Here is a 23,689-nt window from a genome sequence, read left to right on the forward strand (position 1 = left end):
CAGGACAGGTAAGTTTGGAGGACAAGGGAAGGAGGGGAAAGGAGCTTGTTAGGAAAATCCAGGGCTTGGAGCACAGCTGGGGAATGCAGATGCCGAGTTGAGGACATTCAAGACCAGGCAATGACCTTGAGAAGTTATCTCTGGAGTTCCCGTCGTGGCGCAGTGGTTAACGAATCTGACTAGGAACCATGAGGTTGCAGGTTTGATCCCTGCCCTTGCTCAGTGGGTTAACGATCCGGCGTTGCCTTGAGCTGGGGTGTAGGTCGCAGATGCGGTTCGGATCCTGTGTTGCTGTGGCTCTGGCGTCGGCGGGCAGCTACAGCTCCGATTCGACCCTTAGTCTGGGGACCTCCATATACCACGAGAGTGGCCCAAGAAATAGCAAAAAAAGACAAAAAAAAATAAAAGTTATCTCTGTTCCTGTTGGTAGGACACAGACGTGTGGATGTCACAGGACGCAGCAGAACCTGAGACGTAAACAACAGCAAGTGTCCCCTGGGAACCTCCATATGTTCCCCCTGGAGGAGGGGATATTTAATCTGGGGGTGGGGGGCTCTGTGGAGTCAAAAAGGGCTTTGGGGGGTATTCAAGATCAGGGAGGGGAGGAAGCAGAGCAAAGGTCTCCAGCATCTTCACTAAGGAGATCAGCCAGAGAGATGGCAGGTGCAGAAGATCAAGGCAGACCATCTTGGGGCTGGGAGCTTCACCTGGGCCCTCTTGATGGAGAGAGCCCATGAAAATGTTCAAACAGGGGCTGATGTGGGCAGATGCTATTCATAGCAGCTTAATTTGGCCTCTTTGCCTAGGGGGGATGGAAAGAAGAATGACCAAATCTGGTGAAATACACAAGGAATTCAAAGCAACAATCCTTGAACCCAGTACTGGGGAGGAATTAAAAAAGGGGGGGGGGGACACAGCTGTCTCCTGGTACCTGCACTTTTCAGCAAGCCCTGCTGGGCTACTGATGAGAACAACTCTTCATACCTGGCAGGACCCCAAGTGGTTCCCCCTCCCTGCTGCACCAGGAGGCTCAGCAGCTTCTATCACTAAGAGACCATGGGACATCTGGTGCTGGGCCAGTCCTAAGCCTGCTGAGTGTCAGGGCACCTGGGAGACGTGTGAAAACACAAACTCTCCAGCTCTAGCCCAAAACAACTGAAGCAGAATCTCTGGAGTTCGGCCCTAGAACCAGAAGACTTTAAGAGCTCTGCAGGTGATGGAGATCCTTATCCGGGCTTAGGATAATTGGTAAGCGAGCATGGGAGGGGTGGGGGAGCAGGGATTTGGAGTCAGACCCAGCGCCAGTCTCTAGCTTGTTCCTTTGGAGCAGTGCTCCCCTGGCTGCCCTGGGCAAGTCACTTCACCCTCTGAGTCCCAGGGTCCCACCTACAAAATAGGCATGAAAAACTCTCCCAAAGGATATTGGAGGCTCCCAGTACAGTGCCAGGCACATAGCAGGTAACTAATGGATGGAAGATTAAACCTGGCCATGCCTGGGGGCCCTGGCCACCCTTACCTACCCTCCACTCACATGGCCTGTGAGTTGATAATTAAGTATCCCCAAGAAGAAGTAGCTGGAGAGACTTTGGGGGAAAAGAGGGAAGTCCCCAGGAAGGACCTGCTGCAGCAGATCTAAAAAGCAAATGGTGGGATCTGACCTGGCTCTTCTCTTGCCTGTGACACCATTCCAGCTGGCTGGCCCTGGAAGGAAGAGGTGGGCAGATGGGGCTTGTCCCCTGGGGCCTCACATCCCTTCAGGGGCTCCTCCCCCTTCCATCCACCACCAGGCACCCTCACCTCCTGTCTCCCCTTTTGTCTTGGGCTTAGCTTCCAGGATCACTGCTTGCATTCAGCAGTTTCCCAGCACCCCGGGACCCTGAGGTCTATGGGTGGTTGCAGAGTGATTGTTTATGGTGGCCTGAACCAGGGCCTAGAGGCAGTGCACATCCTGAGATCCTGTGAGGAGGTAGGCACAATGGAATTTGATCACTGGGTGGGTGTAAGGAGATGGGGGGATGGAACGTGACACCCCCGTTTCTGGGGTGGGCAAGGGGGGAGCCAAGAAGGGAGCAGGGAGGGAGGGGGATGGCAGGACAGAGAGGAGGAGGAGCAAGTTTAGGAAGGGAGAAAGTCATCAACTTCTTTTTTTTTTAATAAAGATTTTTATTTTTTCCATTATAGCTTATTTACAGTGTTCTGTCAATCTTCTGTTGGTGGGAGTGTAAATTGGTACAACCACTATGGAAAACAGTATGGAGGTGCCTTAAGAAAACTATATATAGAACTACCTTATGATGCAGCAATCCCACTCTTGGTCATATATCCGGACAAAACTTTCCTTGAAAAAGACACATCAACTTCTTAATGGGCAGGAGGAGAAGAAAAACTGTATCAGGATTCCTGCTGATTTTCAGACTCAAGAGATTGAACAGTGGCTTAAACACATGACCGCGTTCTGTTTTGTGTGTTAGTTTTCTCCTATAAAAGAAGTCCATATGGGCATACAAGAAGGTGTTGAGGCAGGGTATCAAGTTACCAGGACCAGGACCAGGCTGCTCCCATCTTTTCCGTGGACCACTTTGACCCCCACCCTTGAAATCACCTCGTGATCCAAGATGGCAATGGAGTCAGGAATCACATCTCCATCCAGTCAGTGAAAAGAAGGAAGGAGGAAAGGCAGAGGGGAGGTGACCCCAAGTGAAATGAGCTTCTTTTGTTTTTAATTTTTTTAACTTTTATTGATTTTTTTATTACTCAAATGAATTTACACAACTGTAGTTATATAATGATCATAACAATGCAATTTTACAGGATTTCCATCCCACAATTCAAGCACATCCCCCCACACCCCGAAGCGAGCTTCTTTTAAGTACTCTTCTCAGATGTCCCCCATAGCTCATTTGCATCCACCTGACAGAACCAAGTCACGTGGCCACTATCACAAGCGAGGGAGGCTGAGAAATACCGTCTTTACTGCGGACAACCACGTACCCAGGTAAGTATCGGGGACCTGTCACTAGGTTAAAAGGGGGAGAATAGATGCAACCGGCAGTCCCTGATATAATCACCTCCAAGATGCCAGAACTTTCCAGGAAAAGGCGTGACCTTGGAAATGACGGTTAGGACACCAGTCTTGCTCAACAAGAGTACCCAGAGTCAGAAGACGCCTGGAGAGTAGGACGGGGTTGGGGGAGAGGGAGGACCCGAGGGGAGGAGATGAGATGCTGGAGGGAAGCCATCGGGACCTGGGCGAGGTCCCAGAGCCAGAAGAGGAGGAACCGGTCTGGAGCGGAGGGCGCGTTCTCAGCAGGGAACCCCGCGGGGAGAGGGGAGCGGGGCTGCTGAGAGGTTGTCCTGTCCCGTGGTGTAAACCAAGCAGGTTCCGGTGGAGTGGAGACCCCGGAGAGCCGGGGCTGGGGATGCCAGGACCGGTGGAGTGGAGACCCTGGAGAGCCGGGGCTGGGGATGCCAGGACCGTGAGTAGAGGTGACTTTTTCCAGACCTTGGCTGGGAACAACAGGGGAAAGGTAGGGCAGCAGCTGGAGACTGAAGATAAAATTGAAAGAGGCTTTGAAGTTGGGGGAGGCAGGGAAGGAATTTCTCTCCTTCCCCTCCTCCTGGCAGAGACCAGGCAGGGCAGGGAAGTGTCCACTGTAGAGCTGCCTATATGGAGTCTTTGGCCACATAAAGGGAAGCCTGGGGCAATGTCCGTGTAGAGGCTGGAGACTGCTACACTGCTCTGAAAAAGGGGATTGGGGTGTTACCCTTTGCTGAGCTGGGAATGAAGGCAGAGCAGAGGCCAAGGGAGAGTGGTAGGCAGGAGATGTTCTGTAATTGGCAAAAGCGGCTGAGGGAGTTTTACCAATAGAAAATTCTACTGTTCACTTTTAGGTTGTTTGCCCTCCTGTTATGTAAACCCATTGGTCTCCAGATCAGTAAAATCTGCCAGCCCACAATGCTTTGTATAAGTGGTGTGGCAACCCTCTCAGATCCTCCAGAGTTGGTATAAAGATTATTTTAAATGGAAACGTTTGGAGTTCCCGTCATGGCGCAGCAGAAACAAATCCAACTAGGAATCATGAGGTTGCAGATTCAATCCCTGGCCTCTCTCAGTGGGTTAAGGATCCGACGTTGCCATGAGCTGTGGTGTAGGTCGCAGATGTGGCTCAAATCTGGTGTTGCTGTGGTAGTGGTGTAGGCATGTGGCAACAGCTCCGACCCCTAGCCTGGGAACCTCCATATGCCGCGGATGCAGTCCTAAAAAGACATAAATAAATAAATAAATAAATAAATAAATAAATAAATAAAATTTGAGCTACAGAAGGAGCAGAAAGAAACCTTATCTGACTAAAACAGAGCCTCCTAAAAACACAGCTGCCCATAAGTCCCCTCCGAGGGGGTTTCTCATGATCTCAACTGCCAAGACAGACGCCCCAACCCATAGTATGGAAAAGCACAGCAGAACTTCCCATACTCTCCCACCGAAACCCTAAGCCCCGCCCCCCACTTTTGTTAAGTTGACATCTATATTAACTTTACTTTGGACTATTCTGTGAGTTTTTTCATTACTGGGCGCTTCTGCTTTCATGTGTGAAAGTAAACCTTGTCTTTTCTCCTGTTAGCCTGTCTTTTCTCAGTTAATTCATAGGTCCCCAATCAATGAATGCAAGTTGGGAGTCTTCCAACAGTGGTTACATGGGGGCATCAAAAGAAGGCAGGCAGAGTTCCTGTCTTGGCTCAGTGGTTAATGAGCCCAACGAGGATCTGTGAAGACGTGGGTTCGATCCCTGGCCTTGCTCAGAGCTTTAAGGATCTGATGTTGCCATGAGCTGTGGTGTAGGTCGCAGGTGGTTCAGATCTTGTGTTGCTATGGCTGTGGCATAGGCCAGTGGCTACAGCTCAATTCCATCCCTAGCCTGGAGCCTCCATATTCTGCAGGGGCGACCCTAAAGAAAGACAAAATATGTATATATATTTTTGTCCACTATGGCTTACCATAGGATATATTTTTAAAATTAATTAATTTATTCATTTATTTTAAATTACTCAAATGAATTTATCACATCTGTAGTTGTATAATGATCATAAAAATCTGATTTCACAGGTTTCCATCCCATAACCCAAGCACATCCCCCCACCCCCCAAACTGTCTCCTCTGGAGACCATAAGTTTTTCAATGTCTGTGAGTCAGCATCTGTTCTGCAAAGAAGTTCCGTCTGTCCTTTTTTCAGATTCCACATGTCAGTCAAAGCATTTGATGTTGGTGTCTCATTGTATGTCTGACTTCACTTAGTATGATAGTTTCTAAGTCCATCCATGTTGCTAAAAATGCTGGTATTTCATTCTTTTTGATGGCTGAGTAATATTCCATTGTGTATATGTACCACATCTTCTGGATCCACTCTGTGGATGGACATTTAGGTTGTTTCCATGTCTTAGCTATTGTAAATAGTGCTGCAATGAACATTGGAGTACATGTGTCTTTTTGAGTCGTGGTTTTCTCTGGATAGATGCCCAGCAGTGGGATTGCTGGATCAAATGGTAGTTCCATGTTTAGTTTTCTGAGGAATCTCCATACTGCTTTCCACAGTGGTTCCTTTTTCTCCACACCTTCTCCAGCACTTATTGTTTGTAGACTTTTTTTTTTTTTGGTCTTTTTGCCATTTCTTGGGCCGCTCCCTTGGCATGTGGAGTTTCCCAGGCTAGGGGTCCAATCGGAGCTGTAGCTGCCAGCCTACGCCAGAGCCACAGCAACGTAGGATCCGAGCCGTGTCTGCGACCTACACCACAGCTCACGGCAACGCCGGATCGTTAACCCACTGAGCAAGGCCAGGGATTGAACCCGCAACCTCATGGTTCCTAGTCGGATTCATTAACCACTGCACCACGACGGGAACTCCTGTGGACTTTTTGATGATGGCCATTCTGGCTGGTATAAGGTGGTACCTCAGAGTGGTTTTGATTTGCATTTCTCTAATAATGAGTGACGCTGAACATCTTTTCACGTGTTTCTTGGCCATCTGTATGTCTTCTTTGGAGAACTGTCTATTTAGATCTTCGGCCCATTTTTTGATGGGGTTGTTTGTTTTTTTAGTATGGAGCTGCAGAAGTTGTTTATAAATTTTGAGATGAATCCCTTGTCAGTTGATTCACTTGCAAAGATTTTCTCCCATTCTGTGGGTTGTCTTTTTGTGTTGTTTAGGGTTTCCTTTGCTGTGCAGAAACTTTTTCAGTTTGATTAGGTCCCATTTGTTTATTTTTCTTTTTATTGTCAATACTCTGATAGGTGGATCTGAGAAGATGCTGCTGTCGTTTATGTCAGAGAGTGTTTGGCCTATGTTTTCCTCTAAGAGTTTTATAGTGTCTGGTCTTACCATAGGATATTGAATATAATTCCCGTGCTGCACAGTAGGACCTTGTTGTTCATCCATTCTGTATGTAATAGCTTATGTCACTAACCCCAAACTCCCAATCACCCCCTCCCCCTTGGCAACTACAAGTCTGTTCTCTATGTTTGTGAATCTGCTCCTCTTTCTGTAATAAAGTTTTATTGGTACACAATCCCTCCCACTCATTTACTTACTGTTTGTGACTGCTTTCCTGCTATTAGGGCAGAGGTGCGTAATTGTGTCAGAGCTGGCGCAAAAGGTGGGAACATTTACTATCTGCCCCTTAAGAAAAATGTAGCTGGATTAGAGTCTGCATGAGAGATTAAACCACTTGTTCTCTTTGGATTCAAGGAATACCCTGCTCAGGATTAAGTTCGTACTTTCAAATTTGCCCTATTTTTGTTTTCTTTCTCTTTTTCTTTCTTCCTTTTTCCTGCTTTTTAGGGCTGCAACCAAGGCATAGGGAAGTTCCCAGGCCAGGGGTCGAATCAAAGCCACAGCTGCTGACTACACCACAGCTCTCTGCAACACCGGGCCCTTAACCCACTGAGCGAGGCCAGGGATTAAACCTGCGTCCTCATGGATACTAGTTGGATTCGTTTCTGCTGCACCACAATGGGAACTCCCTTGTTTTCTTTTTTGACGTTAAAGTGTGACTTGAATTGTGACTTGAAGTAAATGTTTTAAAATGTGTACATTTTTAATGGATAGCCAATGAATTTTCGTATATGAATACTTTCATGTAGCCACCACCCAGATCGTGATAAAATATATATCCAGCACCCCCTCCCAAGTTTCCTTTGGGCCGCTTCTTAGTCAGTATCTCTACCCTGAGGTCACCTCTCCTCTGATCTCTCTTACTGTCAGTTTTACCTGTTCTTAAACTTCATATGGATGGAATGATAGTGTATGGAGCCTTTTGTGTCTGACTTTTTTTCACTCATTATATATCTGTAAGATATATATGAATCTTAGATGAATGCTGCACATATTACTACTTTATTCTTCTTTACTGCTGTGTAATATTTTATTGTATGGATACCACAGTTTTTAATCTATTCTTCTAGCGATAGAATTTGGGGTTTTTGCTATAATGGAAAAGATTATGAGGAACAGTCATATACACATCTTTCGCTGGATATATGCACTCATTTCTCTTGCGTATATACATGGGAATTTCTGGATCCAGGAGTAGCTATTTCTCTTTAGCACATACTCCCCAAACTGAACTGATTTATACTCAGGTGCAAAATGGCATAGAAACCTTAGCCACTGGAGTGATGGCTCCTGCAAGTGAACTGTCAGGAGTTATCGAGTAAATAAGGGAAATGCCAGAACCAGTAGTCCTGGGAATCACAGCAAGAAGGTAGTCATGTCCATCTGTACTAATGTGGATCTGTTGGATGTCATTAATAGCAGACAAAATAGATAGTGCCTCTCCAGCCCACAGGCCTGGAGTGCAGGCCCCAGCTGGCCTGGGGTCCTCAGAATGATGTCTGTCAGCATCTGACTCACACTAACCGCACTCATAGGAGTCTGATGTCCCTCCGCCCCAGGAGAGGGGTATCTTCACAGAGTGGGGTCCTGATCTGGAGTCAGGACGGTTCTGAAGGTGTCAGTGTACTAAGAAGATTAATATTTTAAGCATTCAGCTGCTTAGCAAGAATGGACCGTGAACCAGAGGGTCCGAAAATATAACTTCCCACCCCATAGCCGAGGTCCCTCTATGGCAGGTCTGCCCAGGAACCCTCTATCCACATGCTTGGACCATAATATAGTTTTCTCCCTGAGCCCCTGGTTTTCTCTGCCCCTTGCCTTCTCTCTGCTGCCCGCCTCTTGGTCTGGGTTCATGTCCCTGCATTAGCTATAGCCTCTCTGTGCTACTCTGGTCAGCCCAGGAGACATTCCTGTGGATTTTATTCATCCGATCTTAGGGTTCTGGGATCTTGCTGTTGTGCTTACCTTAAGAATTTGGTCTAGGACACGCTGAGTTTCCATCCTCTCTGGAACATTGTGAGCCCAGCAGGAAGACACACAAGTTGAGAGCTTAGGAAATCTGGCTGAACCAGAATTCAGGTTTGGTAAAAGGAGTAGGTGAGATCATTCAGGGCACGTAAAGGTAAAGGTCGTGAAGTTCACCTTGGGGAACACATCTAAAGTTTAGGGCAGGAGCAGTAGAGGAGCAGGACCTAGAAAGAACCATGTACTTTTTGAAAATAAGAATATACTCATCAGTCCTGCCAACACATCATAATTACTCAATGCACGTGAATATTTATTTCAGAAGGCTTTGTGCTATTAGTATTGGTACCAAAAGAGCTTCCCCATAAATTAGGCACCAGAAGAACTTTGTACTAGATTCTCTTTCTCTTTTTTTTTTTGTCATTGTCTTTCCTAGGGCCGCACCTGCAGCATATGGAGGTTCCCAGGCTAGGGGACTAATCAGAGCTGTAGCTGATGGCCTATGCTAGAGCCACAGCAACGCGGGATCCGAGCCACGTCTGTGACCTACACTACAGCTCACAGCAATGCTGGATCCTTAACCAACTGAGCGAGGCCAGGGATCAAACCCAAAACCCCATAGTTCCTAGTCAGATTTGTTAACCACTGAGCCATGACGGGAACTCCGTGTACCTCCGTGTACTTCTGACCACATCCATCCATCTCTGAGATGCTTTGAGGGAATCTCTTGGATGCTGCTTCCCCGAGACTGGGGAGCAAGACTGAGATGTGGGATTGCATAAAAGCTTCAGATCAGTGGAGGAGATAGTGCTTTAGGGAAGGTATCCAACTTTGTGTGGAGAACAAAGATTAGACTGTGTGAAGACAGAGGCCATGGCTGCCTCATCTCCAGTTTTCTATTACAATGTTTTGCTCTGTTTAGTGCTCATTAAATACTGGATGCATGGATGGATGGATGGATGGATAAATGAATTCATGGATGAATGGATGGATGTGTGGAGGAACAGATGATTGCATGCATGGACAGATGAGTGAATGGATGTGTTGAATGAATTAAGGGATGGATGGAGGGTAGGATGAGGTTTCACTTACCTGTTTTCCACTGTGATAGGTTTGCAGCCCGTCCCTTCTCCTGTGGCCCAAGCCAACAGGACCCACTAAGAAAACATAGAGGTTCTTCACTTAACCTCTTGAAAGAGATAATACAGATTTCTATTTCAAATCTGAGATTTATACTTACTTAACAAAAATATTATATGTGTGGAATTCAAACCTTACAAAACTCTAGGGTTGAAGGATTAATAATGTATGTGAATATATAAAACTTCTAATATATTTATGTAGCATCTTAACACTCAAAAATACCATCTTAATAGCATTTGAAGCATCTTAGGTTAGCAGTAACATGCCCTATGTAATTAAGTCACAAAAAATGTTTTCAGGATCTTCTTTCTCTGAAAATTCAAAAAGATACCTGTAAATTAAAAAGATTCCTGTACATCCACTTGCCCTGCTGCAAATACTGTGCCTCTGAGAGGCATTGTTCTTTATCTGCCTTATCCTTCATGCAAATATTCAAAGTCTTTCTCATATTATTTTGAGGATCCCCAAGTCATGACTGGATTCACCATTCTAACGGGGCTCCTGAGTGTGGAAAAAGGACTCAGGAATCCAACCGCATAGATCAGCCTTTAGAACAAGAGGAATGCAGAGTTGGGGAGGAATGCCTATACCTGCCCCATCTACTCCACAGGACTGCTGGGAGAATCCCTGAGGAAAAATAGATGAGATGCTCTTTGTCATTTTCCAGGCAATTCATATTGGGGGTATTGGATGAGGATCATCCTTCCAGAGGCTCTTCTTCACAGGTCAAATAATGTCACTCACCTGCTCAGAGGGCTCAGGTGTGTCCTCCCACTGGGCGAATATAAGCAAAGCCCCCCCTGCAGGGGCAGCTATGATCTGACCACACTAACTCTGAGCTCAGCTGTGACAGTACTCCCCATACTCACAGGGACTCAACCTGCCAAGCTTGATCCACACCAGCACCTTTGGACTTTCCCTCCCTCTGACTGAAATGCTGCTCCTTCTGATACACTCACTTCCTAAGTTCTCTGCTCCAATGCTTGCTCCTTACAGACGGCCTTACTCATCAACCCTCTCTAACATACCATGTACCTTCTCCATTCCCTTGCCTTAATTTCCTTTTCTTCACAACAGTTATTTATTGATTTACTTATTGTCTGTCTCCTCCACTAGAAGGGAATGTCCACCAGGGCGGCAAACTGTCTTGTCCACCAGCGTGTCCATGGCATTTAGAACATTAGTAGGTGCTTGTATTAGTTATTTAGTGCTGTGTAACAACTCATCACAAAGGTAGCGACTTAAAAACGACACAGATTTATTATCTCAGCATTTGTGTGGGTCAAGAATTCAGGCAAGGCCTAGCTGAGTTCTGCTCCGGGATTTCTCATGAGGCTGCAATCAAGGAGTTGACCAAGGGTGGAGTCTCATCTGTAGGTGCGATTGGGGAAGAATCTACTTCCTAGCTCACATGGTTGTTGGCAGGATGCAGTTTCTTGTAGGTTGTTTGGGATAAGAGCCCAAGTTCCTTCGTGGATGTTGGCTGGAGTCCACCTTCAGTTGCTTTCCAGGGGGTCTCTCCATAGTGTGGCTCACTATATGGCATCTTGTTTCATCAAAGCCAGTGAGAGAGTGAGTCAGCTAACAAGGCAGAAGTTACGTTTTTCTGTAATCTCAAAAGTGTCACCTCAGCTTCTTTACCATATTCATTTGGTTAGAAGTAAGGTCCTGACAGGAGTTCCCTTCGTGACTCAGCAGTTAACAAACCCGACTAGGATCCATGAGGATGCGGATTCAATCCCTGGCCTCATTCAGTGGATTAAGGATCCAGCATTGCCATGAGCTGTCGTGTAGGTTGCAGATGAGTCTCAGATCCCACGTTGTTGTAGCTGTGGTCTAGGCCCACAGCTGTAGCTCCAATTTTTCCTTTTAGGGCTGGGTGCAGCCCTAAAAGGGGAAAAAAAAAAAAAAAAAAGTAAGGCCCTGCCCACACTGAAGGTGAAGGGATTACACAAGGGTGTGAATACCAGGAGCTGGGGATCATTGGGGGACATTTAAGAGCCTATTTGCCATGTTACTTGCTCAATAAACACCAAATATTACTAAATCCAATGTTTAAAAGTGACATGGGTCAGGAAAGCTGTTAGATTCAAGATTCTTACAATTCCTCTCTTGCACAATGTAGAACTTCTGCGAAATTTTCTTGTTCATTCCTCAACTTCCTCTGATGCTCTTGATCAGCCTGGTCTGATGGCCTGGGTGGGGTAGGCTGCCCCACGTTTTGAGGATTCACTCAAGAGAAGCGACCCACACACAACCTAGACCCTTCAAGAATCTACGACCCAAGATCATCATTCACAGAGTTTATTCCTTATCCTCTGAGATCTGTGGAATTAATGAGCTGCAGCCTTATTTATTCCATGCTGGAAGTGGTATTCTCCTTGAATGGGCACTTTGCATTTACAAGGTCTTGCTGCTAGCCAAGTTAATAATGCATCTAATAAAAAAAATAAAGAAAGAAACAAACAAACACATTGTTCAGTCGGGTAGATCTTATTAATATGATTCAATTTCAAAAGGGCCATTACTTCAGAGCCTCAATGTCTGGGATGCCGTTGAAAAATTTTTTTTTCAGAGTCGCCATGACAACAGAGATCCTCCTCCGCCTTTACAGCCCCCTGAATCAATTACAGATTTGTCCATGTAAGGGACTGGAACACATCCAGCTTATTGAGAATTCTTTCCTGCCTCCTCTGGCAAAAGCCCTGGCTTGTTGTCCACAGTGAGCCAGAGTCTCAAATCCATCAATATTTACTGATGAAGTCGTTGCCTTTCATTAACAGAGACTTGATCACCAGACATTTATTGCTTGCCAGGCATGTGCAAGGCACTCTGGGGGATTCAGCACGTTACCGTCTGAGAAGCTGACAGGCCCACTGCAGTGACAAGTCACAGCCACATGAGGCAGCAGGAGCTGAGTGGGACCCACCTCTGAATGGTACAGACCTGGGACAGGGACCTGGGACCCACACAGAAGACCCTGGTGAAGAATCATGATGTCATGACCAGCTAGCGGGTTCTTGATCTGTGGAGCAGGGCTGCACTGATGAGACACCTAAAACAGGGGAAGGGAAACCAGCCCTGGTCCATAATACTATGTAGACTCGACCACCACATTGCAGGTCTCTGGACCTCTCCAGGCTATCACTTCTATCACTTATGTGAAATGGGATTAGATTACGTTTTTTTTCCCTGCCAAATCCACAGTGATCCCATTGTGATCTGTTGCTTGTTTGACCAGATGATTCCCCAGACAGGCCCTGGAGGCTGCTCAGGCCTTGATGATTCACTGTGTCTTCAAGGCACCCAGCATGATGCTGGACATGCCCTAGGCACTCAAGAAATGAATCAATGGGGGTTGGAAGCTTCTTGAAACCTCTCCATTCTTTGCCCACCCACCTGCCCTGTCCTTATGGGAGTTGGGTCAATCCCACCTTTGGTTCTCTGAGATAGCAGGGAGCACCCCAGCTGTCCCAGGCTTGCTTTCCACTCTACCCCAGACTGTGGATAGTTCAACTCAACTTCTCTGCTTTGCACCATTTTGCAGCCCAGGGAGGATCCAAGGGAGTGGGACAGGGTCATCGAGCCAGGTATGATGGGTAGAGGGAAGAGGGAGAGGAGCGAGAGGTGAGGGCTATTTTTGCTCCTTGCTCCTTGTACAATGTGTGCAAATATGCTGGGTGCTCTGGTCATTGAGGGAGTAGCTATATCCAACATTAGTTAGATCTGACAGTGCTTTATTTAGTTTTTTGTGTGGTTGGACTCTTTTGAGCTCCCACTAAAGGGAGGCGAATAGGTTTCTCACTAAGCCCCAAGCAGAGGAAACAAGAGGAAAACTACATCAAAGCAAATGATCATCTAACGCTTAAAACCAGAGATAAAGAGAAAATTACAAAAGCAAGCAGGGGAAAAAAGACAAGAATGACAATAGATTCTTCTAGGAAGCAATGCAAATCGGAAGACAGTGTAGCAACCTCTTTAAAGTACTGGAAGAAATCCATTGTCAACCTTGAATTCTATACCAGGTGAAAATATTCAGAAACAAAGGTGAAGTCAAGGTGTTTTTCAGACATATGAAAGCTGGAAGAATTTATCACTACAAGATATATAGTATAAGAAATGTTAAAGAGAGTCCTTCAGGCAAAAGGGAAATGAGAATAGATGGAAATGTGGATCTATGCAAAGAAACAGAGAGCACCAGGAATGGTTAATATGTAAGTAAGTATAAAATGACTTTTTCTTATTTTAAAAATCACCTTAAAAGATAGTTGATGGTTTAAAACAAAAGTGATAACAGTACATCATGGAGTTTATAACAAATGTAGACATAAAATATATGAAAACCATATTGCAAAGGACAGGAGGGGAAATCAAAGAATATGGCTATAGGTTTCTTATACTGTACATCAAGTGGTAAAATAAAACGAGCATGACTGTGCAAAGCTAAAAATGTATACCATAACCTGAATACAACCCCTGAAAATTTAAGAAAAACAAGGAGATACAACAAATAAGCAAAGAAGGTAAAAAGCGATCCTAAAAAAAATACTCGATGGGAGTTCCTGCTGTGGCTCAGCAGAAACGAATCCGACCAGGAACCATGAGGTTGTGGGTTCCATCCCTGGCCTTGCTCAGTGGGTTAAGGATCCAGCATTGCCGTGAGCTGTGGTGCAGGTTGCAGACATGGCTTGGATCCCACTTTGCTGTGGCTGTGGCGTAGGCCAGCAGCTATAGCTCCGATTCAACCTCTAGCCTGGGAACCTCCATATGCCGAGAGAGCGGCCCAAGAAATGGCAAAAAGACAAAAACAAAAAACAAACAAAACCCTTGATGAACAAAAGCAAAAAAAAGGAAAAAATAGAATGGGACAAATAGAAAACAAGGAGTTCCTTTGTGGCTTAACAGGTTAAGGATCTGGAGTTGTCACTGCAGTGGCTCGGGTCACTATGGCACAGGTTCAGTCTCTGGCTCAGGGAACTTTCGTATGCTGCCAGTACACCCCCACCAAAAAACCCCGAATAGAAAACAAATAGTAAAATGATACCATTAAACCCAATCAAATTATTAATCTCATTAACTAAAAATAAATACCTCAAGTAAATGGCAGACTGTCAGATTGAATAAAAAAGCATTATACAACTTTACGCTTACTTATTACTTTGGAGTTCCCATCGTGGCTCAGTGGAAACAAATTTGACTAGTATCCATGCGGACGAAGGTTTGATCCCTGGCCTCAGCTCAGTGGGTTAAGGATCCAGTGTTGCTGTGAGCTGTGGCTCAGATCTGGCATTGCTGTGACTGTGGCATAGACTGGCGGCTACAGCTCCAATTTGACCCCTAGCCTGGGAACCTCCATATGCCGTGGGCGTGGCCCTAAAAGTACAAAAGACCAAAAAAAAAAAAAAGGGGGGGGGAATAAAGGGGCAATTCATCAAGTGAACATAAAAATCTAAAACATTTATGAACCTAATAAAAGCTTAAAAACACATGAAGCAGCAATAAAGTTCTACTGTACAGCACAGGGGACTATATCCAATCTCTTGGGCTGGAACATGAAGGAAGATAATATGAGAAAAAGAATGTATATATGTATGTATGACTGGGTCACTTTGCTGTACAGCAGAAATTGGCACAGCATTGTAAATCAACTCTAATAAAAAAAAACACATGAAGCAAAAATTAATAGATCTGAAAGGAGAAATAAATTGATTATATTAAATATTGTAGATGCCAACCATTCAATAACTTGTAGAAAAGCAGAAAAAAAATTAGTGAGGATATGACCGAGTTGAAAACCACTGTTGACTTAATTTGCACTTATATGGGGAGTTCCTGTCATGGCTCAGTGGTTAATGAATCTGACTAGGAACAATGAGGTTGCGGGTTCGATCCCTGGCTTTGCTCACTGGGTTATAGATCCTGCGTTGCCGTGAGCTGTGGTGTAGGCCGGCAGCAACAGCTCCGATTCAACCCTTATCCTGGGAACCTCCATGTGCTGCGGCCCTAGAAAAGGCAAAAATAAATAAATAAATAAATTGACACTTATATGACCCTCTACACAATCAGAGCAGAATGGACATTCTTTTCCATTACTGTGATTGATTTGGGGCAAATTACCCTCTGTCCCTCATTTTCTCTGGGCACAGAATTGTATATTGCCAGTGATTTTCTTTCAGCATTCAAAAGCTGTTTCCCAGCTTCCATCTTTTCTGTTTTGGGTTCTAGGTGAACCCAAAGTCTGGGTGTTAGCTGGGTCCCAAGTTTCTTATGGGTGCCGACCTCCCATTTTTGTCCCCCAAGTGGCCCTGAGATTACAGAAATCTCTACCAGATCCCTCCTGTCCTCCTGTCTCCTTTCTCTTTGGTTTCTAATTGTAAAATGAGAGAGGTATGGGCTCCTGGGCCATTCATCCAATTTTTGTAAATGTGTTTCCAACACTGTCATAGATGAAATAGACAATTGGAATCCTTGGTGTGGTTTTACCGTTTCTAAATAAGGCTCGTGGGAGTTCATCTTGTGTTTGCTTGTTTGTTTTTTTTTGCTTTTTGGCCATGCCTACAGCATGGGGAAGTTCCTGGGCCAGGGATCAAACCCTAGCCACAGCAGTTGAAAATGCTGCATCCTTAACCTGCTGGGCCACCAGGAAACTCCTGTTTCTTTTTTCCTTAGAAATATCTTTTGGTTGGGCTCAGAGTTTAGAGGGTAAAAATGAATATTTAGATCTATGATTCAGCAAGTTACTTCAGTTGTGTGTGTGTGTGTGTGTGCTGGCTTAAGGTTGAAGGCATCTCTTCCCCCCCCCCCTTTTTTTTAAATTTAACGTGGTTATTTTGTGTTCTGTTCTTCTAGATTTGCCTTTCTAATTAGATTTTACCCAGATAGATAGTAAAATGAGTTTGCCCTCCCTGGTTGTTCTCAGGAGGGGCTGGGGCTTGTATAATAAGCCTACTGCAGTGGGGAGAAGGGGTTGCAGCTGGTAGCAAGTACAGTGATTCATGCATACATAAGTAATAGAGGACAGACCACCCTGGAGCTGGGAGGCCCGAATAGTAGTTTTTAACACGTGTTAAGGAGAGCGCAGAATTTTTGAAAGCACCTAAGAAAAGAACTTTAACTTTCTGCAGGATTATTTATTTCCCTGATGCCCTGGGGTAGCCAGTGGTGGAGTGGAAGCAAGCATGGGATTGTCTTTTTGCTTTAAATCTTAGTTTGATTATAGTATTTGACACAAACTTATTATGAGTAATTAAAATTTTCATCTCGGTGTACTTAGTCTTTTCACAATAAGTGGGTACTTTTATAATCAGAGAAACAAAATCCATAGTAAATGGAACTTAAAAATAACATTTTGGAGTTCCCACTGTGGTGCAGTGTGTTAAGAATCCAACTGCAACAGCTCAGGTCATTGCAAAGGTGAGGGTTCAATCCCTGGCCCAGCACAGTAGGTTAAAGCAATCCAATGTTGCTTACAGCCGCAGCGTAGGTCATGGCTGTGGCTCAGATTCAATCCCTGGCCCAGGAACTTCCATATGCTGGGGGCAAGGCCATTAAATAAGAATAACAATATTCACGGAATTCCTGCTGTGATGCAGTCGGTTAAGAATCTGGTGTTATCACTGCAGGGGTTCGGGTTGCTGCTGTGGCGTGGGTTTGATCCCTGGCCCAGGAATTTCCACATGCCACAAGTGTGACCAGAAAAAAAATTCTTTTTTTTTTTTTGTCTTTTCAGGGCTGCACCCGTGGCATATGGAGGTTCCCAGGCTAGGGATCTAATCAGGGCTACAGCTGCTGGTCTACACCACAGCAGTACCAGATAGGAGCCATGTCTGCGAACTACTCCACAGCTCACAGCAACGCTGGATCCTTAACCCAGGGATTGAACCCGCAACCTTATGGTTCCTAGTCAGATTCATTTCCACTGAGCCATGATGGGAACTCCAAAAAAAAAATCTTAATGTACATATTGGGCATGGCCAAAAAAATTCTTAATGTACGTATTATGGGGGGCACAAAAGAAATGTTTTGTATGGTTCTATAATTCTGTCAGAAGGCAGTGTAGTGGATAGCACAGATCTTTGGAACTTAGAACCTGGTGCTAATAAACCACCTCATCTGGACACCTCAGGGCCTCCCTGGTTTCATTAAGTTACCTCAGTCTCCATCCTAGATGAGTTGTCTTCCCCCTCATCAGCCCTTTAAAGGTAGGGGCATAGCCCACTGTTTCCCTATGTCTACAGTGCAGGAAAGCTGCACAAAGGACGCTGTACAAATATTTGCTCAGCTTTTGTGCTCAACGGACTGAAACTGAATTGAAGACAGACACCTGCTCCCAGCTGCTCCAGGCAGGGGCTGCTTGCATAAAATCACAGCAAGTGCTGCCTGGCAGAATATTCATGACTTGGGTGAGTCTGGGACTATTTTTACACAATGGGAGGGTTTGACTTTCAGTGAATTTTAAGCTTCTGTGGGCGCCAAAATGTATGTGCAGAAAGGATAAAGGCTGAGAACAGGAGACCAGCCTTACAAGCAAATGGCACTGCACTTTTTCCTTTCTGCTCTGTTTTCTGGTCATCAATGAGCATAGCTTGCACCTCTATCAGGTGAATAACAATGAAAATAGTTACTATTTTGCAGGGACCCATGTGCCAGCCACTGTGCTATGGGCTTGTGCTACTCAGGACTCTTGGTAGCAAGTGATAAAAAAGTCAACTCCAGTTTGCTTGGGGAAAAGCAGGGATTTACTGGACATGTACATGAAAAATCCAGGTCCGGGTTTTAGGCAGGACTGAAAGCTGTCTATCTCTTGGCTTTGTTTTCCCCCTGTGTCTGCTACAGTCTCTGGCACAGCCACCCCAGGTGCTGACCAGAAGGCCACCAGCTGCTTCAGTCCACAATTTACCTCCTCAACAATCACAGAGGAAAGGGGTTCAGTGGGAATAATGGTTTTGAGATGCTTGCCTGAAACTATTTTCCCTGCAGGAACCTTTTCTTTTTCTTTCCTTGTAGCCCCTTCCTCTTTTAAGTTTCAGCCAAGAGGTGTTACTGCCTTAGGTGCAGGGAGTACCACTGGGAACCTGAAGTCTACAGGGAGGAGGGGGAAGATACCTCCTCCAGGATGGAAGGGGGGATTGAAGCCATCAGAGACTAGAGATAATGAGGAGAGAGACTGAGAAAATGAGTCTAGAGAGAGTATGATGCCCAGTTCCCTGAGGCCACTTCTGGACCAAATCTTGACCTAGGGAGGGGTATGATATAAAGACAGAACCCAGCTAGGCTGAGGAGGAAGCTCTAAGCAGACAGGGCCTGTGCCCCACTTTCTGTCTGGTCCCACGACACGTCCTGTGCCAATACAGGAGGGCTGCAGCAATGGTTAGTGACGGTGTCCCTGTGTCACCTGCAGTCCCGCTGTGACAGGGAAGAGATCAGGGAGCAAGCACTTGTTCCCTGGGGGGGATGAGAAGGTAGCAGAGGAGTTCCCATTACGGCTCAGTAGTAAGGAACCCAACTTGTATCCACATGGATGCAGATTCGATCCGTGGCCTTGCTCAGTGGGTTAAGGATCCAATGTTGCCATGAGCTGTGGTGTAGGTCCCAGACGAAGCCCAGATCTGGCATTGCTGTGGCTGTGGCATAGGCCGGCAGCTGTAGCTCCAATCTGACCCCTAGCCTGGGAACTTCCATATGCTACATCTGCAGCCCTAAAAAGCAAAAAAAAAAAAAAAAAAAAAAAAAAAAAGAAGAAGAAGAAGAAGGTAGCAGAGAGAGAGGGGACCACCATGGGGTCACAATGGCTGAGAGAGCAGGATAGACAGGTGACCCCATTGTGCCAGCCAGGGTCAGGCCCCAGGCTTGCAGGAATGGCAAGGAGAATCTGTTTTTCTGCTAGCCTGGCTGCTCTGAGGTTGTGAGCCTGCATCTGCTGGGGTCTTACCTAGGGCCTAAGAGTACAGCTCACATGGAACAAAGCAAAGCTGTGAGATGGAGAGTCCCTGAAGGCTTTAGTTTCTGGAATTAAATCTAGGCCTGAGGTAGACCTGCCCTGGGATTTTAACTTACGTAAGTCAATCAGTTCCTTTTCATTTAAGCAAATGTGAATTGAGTTGTCTGTCATTTACGGCAGAAAGCACCCTAACTCATGTAGGCAAGAGGGAGGTAGCATCAGAGAAGGGGTAGAACCTGGAATTAGTAAGAGGACAATCAGTGAGACTGTGGTGGGAAGAAATCTTGGGTGGGATGAGGTGGACTGAGACCCAGGTGGGAGAGACTGGAGTGATGCTAAAGGGGACAGTGAAGCAATTTTGTGCTGGGAGGTGTGGTTCATGACTAGGAGGGGTTGCATCAGTGGTGAGGCAGGAAGGAGCTGAGTACAGTATGGTGTCCCAGGAATGGGGGTGGGAATGGCAGGTTAGCCAGATCTGAAAGCAAAGGCTGCCAGGATATTAAGCCTTCAGGTGAGGAGGGCATCTCAGTGGTTGGTGAGACCACTTGAGTAGGTGGGGTTTAGCGCTGGGAAGAGAGAGAATTTGGTGCTGGGAGAACTGAATTGAGACAGAATGTTCTAAGCAGAAAACCAGAGATTAGGTAGAAATATGGGTAAAATACCTCGGTGATGAGTATGGATTTGGGAGCCATCAATACGGGAGTGAAAGAAGAGGCAAGCGAGAAGTTCCTACAGAGAGTGCACTGGCAAGGTCAATAGTATATACTTATGAGCCTATTTTGCTCAAGAGCAGTTGCGCTAGGGCACACAGGGGTCACTGTAGATCTCGGACAGTCACCAAAGACCTTTCTCACAGACACAGTTGGTCAGATCATCTCACGCAGAGAAATCAGATAGGAATAACACCAGCTGGAACTCAGCATTTGAAAGAAATGACATATACAGTATCGAATCTGGTTCAACTGTGGGCCTCTCGGGTGTTTAACAGAGTTAACGGAAATCAGTCAAGTGCTCCATGGATCTCCTGTAGCTCACTCGGAGAAGGCTGAGAGCCACCGGGCCTGGAGCAGGTGGAGAAGGAGGCTGCCCGGACCCAGACCTCCCCAGGGCGCCTGCAGGCCTTCCTGAGACAGCAGCACCAAGGACTAGATTTGACACACTGGGCCGGATGTGGTCAGAGCCGGAAGGGAAACGTGGAGTAGGTTGGGGGGAGGGGAGCAGGTGGCTAGAATTGTGACAGTTTGGGTCCACGCGGCAGCAGTCACCGGCAGTGGCTGCCACCAAACATGTGCACCCAGCACAGCTCCGAGCCCCGGGAGGCGCCTGGCCAGGCACATGGCCCACAGGCACCCACACTGGGGTTCCCGGCCCGGGCCGTGTCTGTGTACCCGGCCTAGGGGTGCGTCCACGCAGTCTCTGATCCTGAGTCCCGCGTTCTTAGGCGCTCAGCGGCCCTGCGCACTCAGAGTGCCGGTGACCGTGGCTTTCGCATGCCAGGATCTCCACAGACTGGCGGGTCTCTTGGGCCGGTGTTTGGCCTCCTCCTGGAAGTTACCTCTCCGCAACTCCTTCCGGTCCCTTCTTGGTCCGCCGGGCCGCACCACAACTCCGCCTCCGGGGCGGAGCTCGAGGGCGCCCAGCTCGGGGAGGGCCGAGCCCGAAGATAGGCGAGGTCAGTAGGGGGCGCTGCGAGATGCAGCGCTGCCCAGTAGTCGGAGCGGGCCGCCCTCGCCTCCCCCGGTGCGGGGCGGAGCAGGCGGCGAGCGCCGAACCCGGAGCGCAGCGGCGGAGCCCGGGCCGAGCCGGGACCATGAGCGGTGAGCGCGGCGCGGGCTGCGGCCGGGGTGGTTGCTGTTGAGGCTGAGAGGCACAGAGGCTCCGGGCAGGCGGGTGTCTTGGGGTGCGGGGCTCGCAGACAGAAAGGGTCCGCGCCAAGGCTGGGACGAAAATGAGTTGGGGGGTGGCGTTGGCGGCGGGCTCCGATCACCGGTTCTGAACCCACGACTAAGCTCCCTCCTCCATTCCCGCCCCCTCCCCAAACCTCAGCCCCGGACTCGCTCCCTCTCCTCAAACCACCTCCTACCCCGCGTGCCCCGATCCCAGCCCCCGTTGTCTGTTCTGCCGCCCCCTCTCCGAGCCCCAGCGCCCCCGAACCCAGCCTACGATTCCGCGGTCCTTTCCCCAAGCCCTTGACCTGTCGCCCCCTTTGGGTGCGTCTCCTAACCCTCGCCGCCTCCTGCTTCTCCGCCTCCAGCTCCGCACCTCGCCAGCCTCGCTTGCCTCCATTCGCATCCCCGCCCCTCCAGCCCGCTCCCTCCGGGCCCCCGCATTCCTGCCGTCTGATTCCTGCCTGAACCGGAGCTCCCAGGATCCCCCTTCCCCGGCAGTTCCGATCCCGCTGATCTCCAGGTAAGGAGGAGGAGGCGGCAACTTCTCCGCGGCCTTCCTCGGGAGTGGGGCGGGCTCCTCTGGGCAGCTACCTGTGCCGGGCGTCCCCCCGGGAGTCCCGAGGCCCCGCGGAGGGGCCGCTCCATGCGCAGCTTAACCTAACTGAATGGTCACTCAGGTTAGGGCTACGTGGTTTATACCCACGAAGTTGCTTTTGCTCGTGAACTTGCATTGGTCTCAGTCCTTTAGAGAAGCCGGCTTTGTCACACACACACACACAATTGGATGTGCTTAGAGCTGATTGCTTTCTTAGCGGCTGCAGCGATCTCTCAGGTTGTACCTGTGAGTGGTTAAAGGATTACCGGAGCAGGAAGATGTGGAGCCATTTTTTCTCCCCGCTTCGGCGGGGCGTTTCTTGGGGAGAGAGGCTGGCTGTCACTGCCTGGATGCCCAGTGCCTTCGTGGGAAGACAAGGATGCTTTGTAAGCATTCAAAAAGTAAAATCAGGAGAGATGTGGAATCAGATGGCGTGCGAATGGGGAAGTGGGGGGTGGACGGCAGAGGGAGCCTCAAGTAGGCTCCACAACTTGTAGATATTTGTTGCTATTTGCAGAAGGCCCGCGAATGAACCTGCGTGCAGCAGGCAGTGCCCATCCAGCCTTACAAACGTGACGAGACTGCAGATGGGCTTGGCAACAACTCCTCCTCAGAGGTGTTGGTGCCCAGTCTGGACATCTGTGGGAAGAGGGTTTAGAACAGATGGTTTGAAAAGCCTCATGGTCCCTGGAGAGAGGTGGAGATGCAGGGTGACAGCCAGAAAGCCAGTGCGTCAACCTGCCCCATCCCTTCTCCTGGTTTTCATTAAGTCTTGGATTAAATTAATTGCCTATTGAAGAGAAAGGGCATGTAGGAGGTAATTCTCTTTCAGGGATGAGCTCCTAGCCAGCCCACCCGCACTGAGGTTTGGGAGGCTACTTTTGGGCACCTCGGACCAGATAGGCCATGTGGCCTTTGGACCACTGCACTTAGAGCATTTGCAGAACTGGGTATCTGCAGCCCTTCCTGGTGGTTGGCTTGAATAGTAATTAGCTCAATAGTGAACTAATAAGTAATTAGACCCAGGGCATACTGGGGCTCAGTAGGCTCCCTCTGGGTGCCCACAAATCCCTGTGGGTATCTCCTCAGCCCTGGCCAGGCTGCTACGTGATGAGTTGTTGAATGCCTGATGCCCCACTGGCCAGGAGCCCCTTCAGAGGTGGGGCGGAACCATGTCTGTGGCCCCAGCGCCCAGCCTGGCACCCTCTAAGTGGTTGGTACTCAGTGTTTGTCTCACAAAGAAGTGAGTCTCAGAGTTCCTATTGTGGCTCGGGGGGTTAAGAACCTGACGGAGTGTCCGTGAGGATGCAGGTTCGATCTGTAGCCTCATATCAGAATCAACCCCTAGACTGAGAACTTCCACATCCCACAGATGTGGCCATAAAAAAAGTTGAGTCTCCCTTCTGAATCCAATCCAAGTCCGTAACCCATGGTTTCCCATTGTGCTACACTGCTTTCAAAATGTTATCCTTAAATTTATCACATTTTTAGGAAATCTCTTCGCTCAGTATAGACATTCATTTCTGTCTGTACTGGGGGCAGAGAACTCAATTTATAGGTTAGGCTTTGACCCCTGGGTCTCTAACTGCAGTGAGGACTCCAGAATTTCCATGAAGAAAAGCAGTTATCCTCCCCCACGCAATTGGGGTGAGAAGGTGATTGGCACTAAGGGAGCTATAGCTTTTTGCTGAGGGGTGGGTCCAACCTAACCCATAGTGCTGTGGCTACAGCTCCCTTTAGTATCCCTCATCCCTACACATGATGGGGGGAA

The 23,689-nt window shown here is 47.6% G+C and overlaps 1 protein-coding gene across 8 annotated transcripts in view; it reads left to right on the forward strand.

Moving 5' to 3' along the window:
• Positions 1 to 1,162: 1,162 nt before the first annotated feature.
• The window catches only part of PXYLP1 (2-phosphoxylose phosphatase 1), a 94,679-nt gene continuing 72,152 nt past the window's right edge, over positions 1,163 to 23,689 (forward strand). For 5 of the 8 annotated variants that reach the window (XM_084989867.1, XM_021069541.2, XM_084989871.1 and 2 more), the window contains exons 1-2: positions 21,222 to 21,251; positions 21,689 to 21,843. The gene's annotated coding sequence lies outside the window, so the exon portion shown is untranslated. Of the gene's footprint in view, positions 1,249 to 1,827; positions 1,967 to 2,181; positions 2,996 to 21,221; positions 21,252 to 21,688; positions 21,844 to 23,689 lie in introns of those variants that run through there. The other 3 variants (XM_013982090.3, XM_084989872.1, XM_084989868.1) reach the window with 2 other exon arrangements.

Source organism: Sus scrofa, chromosome 13 (genome assembly GCF_054392235.1).
Source record: "Sus scrofa isolate SSC_HxYL_T2T_F1_AM1 chromosome 13, Sscrofa_HxYL_maternal_Yorkshire_Landrace_v2.0, whole genome shotgun sequence".
Classification (NCBI taxonomy): domain Eukaryota; kingdom Metazoa; phylum Chordata; class Mammalia; order Artiodactyla; family Suidae; genus Sus; species Sus scrofa.